We start from the raw sequence: 10912 nt of genomic DNA on the forward strand, positions 1-10912 counted from the left end.
GTACTCTAGGATGCTACCAGAACACCGATCCAAGAAAGTATGAGATTCTGTGTCATGTAGACTTCAGTAGTTAGTATTCTGGTCCTTTCTAGAAGGTAATAGTTTGTTTTAATTTTCCTCAGCCATGTATCCAGCAACATTTCTCAGGCCTTAATGTATATGCAAATCAAGTGATGATGCTGTTAAAATGTAAAGTCTGGTTTAATTGTTCTGGGGTAGATTTGGAGATCTTAGTTTTTTTTTTCATTCCCTTTTCCCCCTTCTTTAGTTATTAAGGTGTGTGGGAGGGGGGTGGTAGGGTATGCTCCTGTGTGTGGAGACCAGAGTATCCTCAGGGTTATAACCATATGCCACTCTGCTTTTTCTCTTCTTCCTTCTCCTCTTTTCCTTGCCCATTTCAGATAGGGCCTCCCTGTGTAGCCCTGGCTGTCCTGAAACTCACTGTGTAGACCAGGCCGGCCTCAAACTCATAGAGATCCATCTGCCTCTGCCTCCCAAGTGCTGAGATTGAAGCTGTGCATCACTGTGCTGAGGCACGCTTTTGTATGTAGGCTCTAGGGACTGAATGTAGTCATTGTGATGGTAAGGCATGTACTTACGGAACTCCCTGTCCCTGTCCAGTCCAGATGGTTCTTTCCACCAAACTCCCAGATAGCACTGAAGCTGCAGGTCTATGGATCACTCTTTGAATATTGCATCATCATGTGTACAAAGCAGGTAAAAGACCGGAGATAATACTTGTTAGTATCAACTGGTTTGATAACTTTCCTAAATGTTGCTTATGCATCACCTTTAGTCCTCAAAATGTTCTTTCTTGATCAGTATTACTTTTTTTTTCCTTTTTGGTTTTTCTTAAATTGGCTTTTTAAAAAAAATTAGATATTGTCTTTACCTACATTTCAAATGTTATCCCCTTTCCTGATGTTCCCTCTGGAGCCCCCCTGTCCCCTCCTCCCCCCGCCTGCCTCTATGAGAGTGTTCACCCACTGACCCACATACTCCCTCCCATCTCCCTACCCTGGCTTTCCTCTACATGGGGGCCTCAAGCCTTCCTAGGACCAAGGGCCTCTCCTCCCATTGGTGCTCAATAAGACCATGCTGTGCTACACATGTGGCTGGAGCCATGGGTCCTTCCATGTGTACTGTTTGGTTGGTGGTTTAGTCTCTGGGAGCTCTGGGGATCTGGTTGGTTGATATTGTTGTTCTTCCTATGGGGTTGAAAACCCTTTCAGCTATTTCAGTCCTTTCTTTAACTCCTCCCCTGGGGACCCCGTTCTTAATTCAATGGATTGGCTGCGAGCACCCGCCTCTGTATTTGTCAGGCCCTGGCAGAGCCCCTGAGGAGACAGCTATATCAGGTTCCTGTCATCATGCACTTCTTGGCATCCCCAATATTGTCTGGGTTGGTGACAGTATATGGGATGAATCCCCAGGTGAGGTCATCTCTGGATGACCTTTCCCTCAGTCTCTGCTCCACACTTTGTCTCTGCATTTCTTCTTGTGAATATTTTGTTCTCCCTTCTAAGAATGACTGAAGCATCCACTCTTTGGTCTTCTAACTTCTTGAGCTTCATGTGGTCTGTGGATTGTATCTTGGATATTCTGAGCATTTGGGCTAATATACACTTATTAGTGAGTACATACCATGTGTGTTCTTTTGTGATTGGATTACCTCACTCAGGATGATATTTTCTAGTTCTATCCATTTGCCTAAGAATTTCATGAAGTCATTGTTTTTAATAGCCGAGTAGTACTCCATTTTGTAGATGTACCACATTTTTATATCCATTCCTCTGTTGAAGGACATCTGGGTTCTTTCCAGCTTCTGGTTATTATAAATAAGACTGCTATGAACATAGTGGAGCATGTGTTATTGTTGTATTTGGGAACATCTTTTGGGTGTATGCCCAGGAGAGGAATAGCTGGGTCCTCGGGTACTACTATGTCCAGTTTTCTGAGGAACATCCAGAGTGATTTCCAGAGTGGTTCTATTATTGTCCTCACATTATAAAGAAGCTAAAATTTATAGACATTAGACAAGTGGCAGAGTCAAGACTTAAGTGCCCAATTACTACACAACTGGATCTTTCCCACAATTGGCTTGCATTTTTGGTTCTTTCTAAGCCTGTGATTGGTTCTCTTAACTATCACTTCATTTTGAATAGAGACACCTTTGTTCTGTAGCACTTCATAGACCAAGAATATTCTGCAACTACCCTGTCCAATATGGTAGCTGTGTGTACTAAGAAATGTGACTAATGTATGGGAGGAACTTAATGGTTTATTTTATATTAATGATTCAAGTAGCCATATGCAACTAGTGACTAGAACATTGGCTTGTTTTTAGTGACTTTTATGTGGGGCAATGTGGCTTTGTGGAAAAGACCTACTGATATTGCTGTGAAAGACCCTCTGGATGTGTTCCGTTGGTGTGTGCTATGGGTGTGCAGTGTGGGTGTGCATTGTGGTTATGTGCTGTGGATGTATGTTGTGATCACTCCTTGCCACACTGCAGTGTTTGAAACACAACCCATGTGGTCGATTGTCTTTCCTTCCTCCGGCTTGCTTCTTAAAGCATGATACTTTAGATATCTTTCTTTTGTTTCCACTTTAGTTAAGTGGGAGTCCTAGTCCAGTGTAGTCTAGATCAGAGAATGGAGAGGATCCTTCCACTACCTGGAGGCTCACAGAAGAGGGTGAAAAGAAGGTGCTCGAATGCTTCCATTCACCTTGGGACCTTCAGCAATCAGAGTTCTTTCAAGTAAAATTACAAGGAACCCTGACTCATGTGGGTTTAAACCATAAAGAAGTATATTATTTCACACAGTTGAAAACCCAGGGCAGAGTGAATGCCTGAGGAAGCTGACTCATTTTCTCAGCAATGCCCCTTATTCTATTTTTTGCTTTCCCATGCTTTTGACATTGACTTTATCTCCACACCAGCAGCAAGAGGGCAGAGGTGTTCCAGATGGTGTATGCTGATGTGGAAATCTATGTAAAGAAGACACTTTCTTTCTGCAGTTCTTTCACAGAATCGAGGAGAGTTTCTATAGCAATGTTAATAATTATGGATTTCTTATGCATATTTTTGGTTGTCATATGACCACTGAATAAGTATGAAAGGGAAATGGGATATTTCCCTATATTAAACATACGTTGTGGTTTAGGGGTGAGATCAGCCCTTGCATGGTCTTTGGGAAGTGGTAGCTATTTATAAATGAAATTGGGGTTCTAGCTAAGAAGCAAAGGAGGAGACAAATCTAATGTCTGCTAGAAAATCAAAGCTTAAGTGGAGGTTAGGGTGGAGCTGTTGTTGAAGCCTCCAGATTAGGAAAAGTACTGTGGAGAAGGTGGGGGTTGATGGCCTACAAATCAAAGCATCACTGTGAGTGGTCCAGTCCCAGGGAACTCCATATCAGTTCAGTGCTCCACCTACTGAGGGTCATGCTGACCATATAACATGATGCTTCCAATTATCCCTAGCCCTGGCAGGACATACAGACACCCAGAGAGTCCTCCAAATACCTTGAAAGGAGCTAAGAGGTGGTGAGGGAGACAGTAAGTCAGTTAAGTTCAGAGTAGCATCTGATAAAAATAAAATGAACCAAACTTTATTAACTATGGTGTGTGTGTGTGTGTGTGTGTGTGTGTGTGTGTGTGTGTGTGTAATCATGCATATCCTAGCATAAGATTACCTCAATCCTAGTATTGAGGTAAGAGCATGACTTGCGGAGTCAGGAATCATTTATTGCCTTCCACTCTGAGTTCCAAAAATGAGACTTGGGTTATCAGGTTTACTTGGCAATGGCCTCTACCCACTGAGCAACCTTACCAACCTTACCATGGTGAGATAGCCCATTTCTAAATATAAGAGCCTTCTTTCTTCTAGAGATACTCTCAAGTTCTGCATCTCATAGAGACCATCCTGGAGCTGACCTTTGCCCACCTTCTTGGCCATTGCACTGTGTCATGGGGCTGCTTTTGTTCACATGTAGGTTCTGATTCCAAATGAATTTAAAGAACATCCTTGTGGTTGGCTGGGCCTTCAGAGATTTATTCTAGGTACAACCCAAGTTTGATGTCGCCCTTTCCTTCCCTAAAGCATGTAATAAAGCTGTGGCAAATATTCAGCAACATCAGGGTGTAGGTAGAGGTTCCCTTAATTGTCTCTTGATTGGGTAAATAAAGGTGGTAGAAGCCAATTCCTGGAAGAAGATAGAGAGGCAGATTTTCTGGATCCCAGGAGGAAGGGGAAGAGACGAGGTAGAGATTAGGATTCACACCAGGCTGTGGAGTGGATAGGAAGCTGCAGACATAAAAGGTCTTTGGTGCACCGATAGTTTGTAGCCTCCCCAGGCACCTGGGAGGATGGGGCAGGATTTGAGTTATCTGGTCAGCTTTAAAATATAAAAGTCTCTAGTGTTCTCCTTCCTCGAGGCTAAAAAGAGCTGGCTGAGATGGCCATTGCTGGCACCAGGCAAGGAGGAATGGGTGGCACACTCAGGAATACAGGTGGAGGCTGTTCTCAGAGCATAGCCAGGATCTCGGGAAAGTGTTAGCTAGCCGTGGGGGCTAACTAGATGGCTAACTAGCCAGTGGCTGCTGATACCAGAGCCTAGCCTGAGCAAACATGTTTAATAAAAGTATAGGCAACATCGAGGCTTTCATTTTTTCTTAAATATCGTTCTCCAGAGTTCCTCTTTAATTTTTTTACTCTAATATAATCAAATTCAAAGAACTGAGCCATCCAAAGACTGAACATTGTCCTGTTCTAAGTCACTGCTTCTCTATTACCTAGTGACAGTCCACAAGTCTCCCTATTCAAACAAAAACAGAACACATCCAAGACCCAAGTCTGTGCATCTAGACTGGAACCATGTATTGCTGTGGCTCTGACATACCCCCAATCTGGCATGAGTTGTCCCCATGGATAGATTGATGTCCCCGTGGCCTAATCTCTAGAGCAACCTTTCCTGAGCAGTTTTGTGACTTCCTGCCTGCTTCCTTATCCTTGCTGTTCAAAGGCCCTATTTGGAATTCCTTTTCCCTCAATTATTTGTGTCTCATCCCACGTTCCTGATAGAGTTCCTGAGTTCATCAGATCAGGTGTGTCTCTCATCCCCTCTGTCACTCAAAACATTTGTATCTCGCTCCTTGACAGGCCTATTCAATGCTACTCTCTTAAATGTTCTTTCTCTCTTGACTCACACACTTCTTCTCTTTGTAGGTGTGATCCTGGCCCTTAATGGCTGAGCCATCTCTACAGCTCACTCACTTCTTGTAACAAAATGACCAGTCAGCTTAGAATTGTCTGGAGCCCTTAAAATAATATGGGTCAGAATTTCCAAGGCTATTTCAGTCCCTCAAGTCTGAAGCCAAACTACCAAAAAATGCAATCCAAAACACATGTCCTGAGTACTGAATTAAAGCCTGGGAAAGAAACATGTACACATATATTTAGTACACACACACACACACACACACACACACACAATCTATATCTATCTATATCTTTATCTATATCTATATCTATATCTATATCTATATCTATATCTATATATATATATATATGTAGAAAACAGGAAGGTTGTTTCAGGTATATTTTTCTATGAACTTGTTACCACAGTTTTTAAGAGACTATGATATACCAGACGCTGTGCTGATCCAACAAGGGGAAAATGGGGGAAGGACAGAGATGAGCAGAGGTGGTCCCACTGCAGGAAAAAAACACATTTACCAAACAACAGGAGAATGTACTAACCTGTATGGGAGTATAGAGAATGGAACTCTCTTCCTTATAAGTCCAAGGAAACTTGTCCTTATATACATACATATATATATATATATATAGTGTGTGTGTGTGTGAATATGTACTGCAAATGTGTGGAAAGCATGGATTTGCTGCCTCTCAAGTTTTCATGCAGTTCTCTAATTCCAGATGTCTGAGTGACCATGGTGAAATAACTCTCACAGTGGTGGTTAGACTAGAAATAAAAGCTTACACAGTGCACCTTGGGATTTGGGACAAAGATTCATTTGCAAGTCAGACAGCAGGTCCAGGCAGTACGACTGAGTATTTGGGAGCATCAGCAATAAGATGCTGTGAACACATGTGTTTGTTTATATGAACAGTAAGTATTAGGGTCTTGAGTTAATGATAACACCCAGCATCATGTGATAAGTAGAATAATTAAGGAAGCATTAACTTAATTATTATCACCATCAACAAATACCCATGATGTGCCTGTCTTGTTTAGGACACTGAAGTTTGCCACTGGAGAATCCAGAAATAAATACCTTTCACCCGGCATCACTTAAAGACAGCTGAGAAAGAATATAGCTACAGATGTGCTGACGCAGCTGTTTTCCAGGGACGGTTTTCCCATCTTGTTTCAGGTATATTTTTCTATGAACTTGTTACCACAGTTATTAAGGGGCTGTGATATACCAGACGCTGTGCTGATCCAACAAGGGGAAAATGGGGGAAGGACAGAGATGAGCAGAGGTGGTCCTACTGCAGGAAAAAAACACATTTACCAAACAACAGGAGAATTACTAACCTGTATGGGAGTATAGAGAACTTCCTTATAAGTTCAGGGAAACTTGTCCCATGATCTAAGAAAGAGCTATATGGTAGGGACTACATGTCACGTTATACTGTCGTCTTTAGTAAAATTCCATCCCTTACCCAGCAGAGCACCAGTAGGTACATACCCTTATCTAGTGCTACGCGTTTCACGGATTCCTGGTAAGTGAGGCTTCCTGGAGAGGTGGTGACTCCCCCAAACTTCACCTTGCAGACCAAAGTATCTATTTCCAGGGACCATTCTGATTTTCATGGGGGGAGGCAGGTTGTATATAGTTAGTTCGTGGTTGTGAGAAGGACTTAAAGTCAGTTACCAGTAAATGACTCCTCAGGAGAAACCAAAAGGGCTGAGGGTCGACAGCAAGTTGATCCAAGGTTTAGAACTTGAAAAGCATGTGAGGTGTGTGAATCCACCTGTGTTGCATTAGCATTTCCTGGGGAGATATGAAAAATGTCTGCTTACCTCAGTGTATGCACCAGTGGAAGCCCATAGAAATGATTCTACCCAAGCCTAGCTTGGTGAACAATGAGTTTAAGTGAACTTAAGTGGAACATGGGTGAGGAGTATCTGTCAGAGTATGGACAACTTCTGGGCAGCTACACCACACACACACACACACACACACACACACACACACACACACACACACACACACACAAAGTCCTGTGTCCTCCAGCAATCAACTGCCTGCCTATATCCTTGGGGAGAGGAAAAAGGGAGAAAGGGCCCCCAGTGACTACTTCAATGTCCCTGAGTCTAGAGTCCCTTGTATGTTCTCCTAAGCCTGCACTCCTTTATAAAAGACTACATCTTCTGAGAGCCCACCTATGAGTAATCATAGCCGTTGTCATGCAATGTCTAGAGGACAGAGTCCTAAAGACATGCCCTGTCTTTCAAATCCACTGAACTTGATGTTGCAGAAGACATGAATAATCCCACATACTCAGAGGCTGAGGCAGGATGACCATGAGTTTAAGGCCAGTTTGGCCAATGGAGAAAGACTCTGCCTGAAGAAGGCAAACAAGTAACAGAACTGAAATGGCTGTTATAATCTGTAGAAGAAGAGTTGTGGAAAGGGGAATTTTAAAAATAAGTTTGCCCATTTGCCAGCTGTTACCTAAACCACAGATAGAAATAGTGGCTCCACTGGTTTCCTTGGTAAAAGCTTGCTGGGCTGTCTCTTTCATCTCTGGATGGGAAACCCGGGATCTAGTCATTGTTGTGTACTCACGACCCTCTGCACAGAAGAAACATGAGTATACCGCCCAAAGTAAGGATAGACAGACGGGCAACTCTGGCTGCACAGGGGAGTGAAGATGTAAGAATTAAAACTGTGACAAGCATGAGGCATTAAGTGTCATCCTTTGCATGTGCACAGTGGTGGTATTAGATAAAAGAATTCTCTACTGTTTCCACCGAGGTCAAGTATCAAGAATGAATGGCAAGAGGACAAGTGAGAATCTACTCAGTGAAGCGGAGTATCGAAGGTTGAGAAGCAAGGGACTGGCAGCTGGGAACACGCTGGTTTCTGAAAGCTCCAACCAGAGACATGTAAGAGGGGCTAAAAGTAAACCAGCCATGAAGTATAAGATTCCTTGTGCATCATCTCCTCATGAATCAACTGTCCTTTTTGTAGAAGTTAAGAATTCACAAGCATCATAACAGACCATGGAAGTCAGAGTGGGCAAGAGCCAGTTCCCTGGGATTCAACATTTGTTCATTCATTTAGTAAATATTTTCCATCTAGTGTATGTCACTTTACTAACATTGTGGGATGGAAAGAAAACACCCACAGCCCTTACCTCTAGAACTTACTTTAAAGCCTAATTAATGAGGAAGAAATGTTATAAGCATTTAAACAACTAAGATAAATGGTAGTGAAAATGATAATACAAAAATCGTCATGGCTGGGAATGGTGGTTCAAGCTTATACTTACACAAGTGAGAGTGTCAAGAAGTTCACAAGTACAAGACCACCCTGGTCTACACTGAGTTTGAGACAATTATGGGGTATGCAATGAGACCCTGTGTCAATAAAGCAAAACAAAACAATGGAATGTCAGGAGACAATATTTGAGATCAAGCTCTTGAAGAATGGGTTTTATGAAGCACCTTACTGCTTAGAACCATCACATTCCCCATCCTAAGGATTATAGAGGTCATAATCCTTTGACATGAGCCTGCTTCACTGGCCAAATGGATTACACCACCAAACTGGGTCAATCAGGCTCTTTCCTGGGAATTTAGAATTGAACAACTTTGATTTGGATGGCTTCCTTTGTAAAGGAGATGAGAACATCCTAACAGTCATTTTCTACAATGACCAAGTAAAGACTGTTAGCTGCATGGAGGAAAGAAGATGAGACAAGTCAGTCAGAGGATGGAGACACACAGAGCAGAGAAGGCACTCTAGCACCCCAATGGACTCTCTTCCTTGTTGGAGTCTCTCTGTTGCTCAGTTTTCTCCCTCCCTGAGGTGTCGTGTGGCACTTACATCTGTAATAGTTCATTTGGCATCTCACAGGCCTCTAGTCCTTAAAATCCTGGAGATTCTGGATCCATGTTTGGGATGCTTCCATAAGCCCTCCCTGGCCATATATCTCACTATACATATGTATATATGTATATATAGTATTAAAACATACTCCTACCAAAGAGCTTTGGTCCTTCCAAATGTTCTCTTTCAGTCTCCAGAGATCCTTTGAATAATTTATCTTACATAAACATTTGACAAAATAGGCATTCTCGTCTTCATTTCACAGATAGATCCAACTTGCCAAACAATTGAGTATTTCACCCAACTGCACGTATCTAATAATAGCAGCGCTGTGATGTGAACTCCTGAGGCAGTGTGACTCCTGAATGCTTTCTCCTAACCACCAGTGACCCTCTGTCTTTCACTGTGGCCTAGCGCAAGAAGCATTTCATGGGATGATCTGCTTACTGGGAAGGTGGAGACAGGAGGATCACTGAAACTTGGTCGTCTTGTTTTACCCATGGCTACATCCAGCCTGACACTGACTTCTCTAGGAATATTTCTTGGGTCTTTCTCTTCATTCTACAGGAATAAAGAAGCCATGTGCTGTGAATGACAAGGGCACAAACTATAATGATTCCACATCCCCCAGTCGTCACATGGTGGAAGAGCTATGCAGGCGTCACCAACCCTCAAAGTGTAAATGGGAAAGTGACAGTGTGCTCAGCCATCGTAGTTTCAGCTTTTTGTTAGAGAAGCTGCCAATTTCCCTGCATTGATCTACCAACAGTGTTCCAAACCTTGGGTAAGCAGTGGTGTGAGCCTATGAGCAGATACTTGGGGGCATACGAAGAGCACTTTTATAGCAGTTTGGCCCATGCTTGTAGAAATGCAATTTGTTTTATTAGTGACAGAAATTACTCTTAAGATATATTCAGTCCAGTGCCTCTGTGGCTACTAAGGGAGTATTCCCACTAGGGTCTTTCCCATCATTAATGGAGAAGATCATTTCTGTATCAGGGACCATTCCTTGAGCTGTAGGGTCATCTCCCTCCTGTAAGGATGGGGACTTTGGTTAGTGCACTAGGGGATTATGGAGACACAAGCCAGGAGGGGATGCTTAGAGGCCCAGCTTCAAGTTACACAAAAACTATATTTAGCATTAATAGCAACTAGAAACATTCTATCTGCCTGCCTGCCTGCCTGCCTGCCTGCCTGCCTGTCTATCTGTCTGTCTGTCTGTCTGTCTGTCTGTCTGTCTCTTGGGATATACTTTGTTCATTTCCACCAGTTCAAATGAGGAATCACTGTTACCAATTTGACAGACTTCAAGTTTGGGAGAATAAAGGAAGTCATGCCAAAGTGATTTGGTTAAGAATGAACCCTTGGGGTTGGGGATTTAGCTCAGTGGTAGAGCGCTTGCCTAGCAAGCGCAAGGCCCTGAGTTCGGTCCCCAGCTCTGAAAAAAAGAAAAGAAAAAAAAAAGAATGAACCCTTGTTTTGTTTTTTAATAAGTCTACTGATGGGTCTATAGAGTAAGATATATAGATTTACTCTATAGTTTCTTCATGCTATAAAATCCAGAATGGGAGCTGATAAATTCCTATGGAGAAATCACCAAGACTATAGAGGAAACTTTCTAAATTAATGTTAAGTTTATCATAGTTCAGAGGCCAAGGCTTATTTTAAAATTGAATTTATGGACTTGGGAAAATGAGTTTGCACACTTCTGAACAACCACAGCAATTTCCATAGGTCTTAGGAAATCCTCCTCGTATAAATTAATTTGGTGAATTTCTACTGCAAAAGGCTCTTTCCATGACCACAAGGACAGGACAGACACAGGGGT

This window comes from Rattus norvegicus, chromosome 2 (genome assembly GCF_036323735.1).
Source record: "Rattus norvegicus strain BN/NHsdMcwi chromosome 2, GRCr8, whole genome shotgun sequence".
NCBI lineage: Eukaryota > Metazoa > Chordata > Mammalia > Rodentia > Muridae > Rattus > Rattus norvegicus.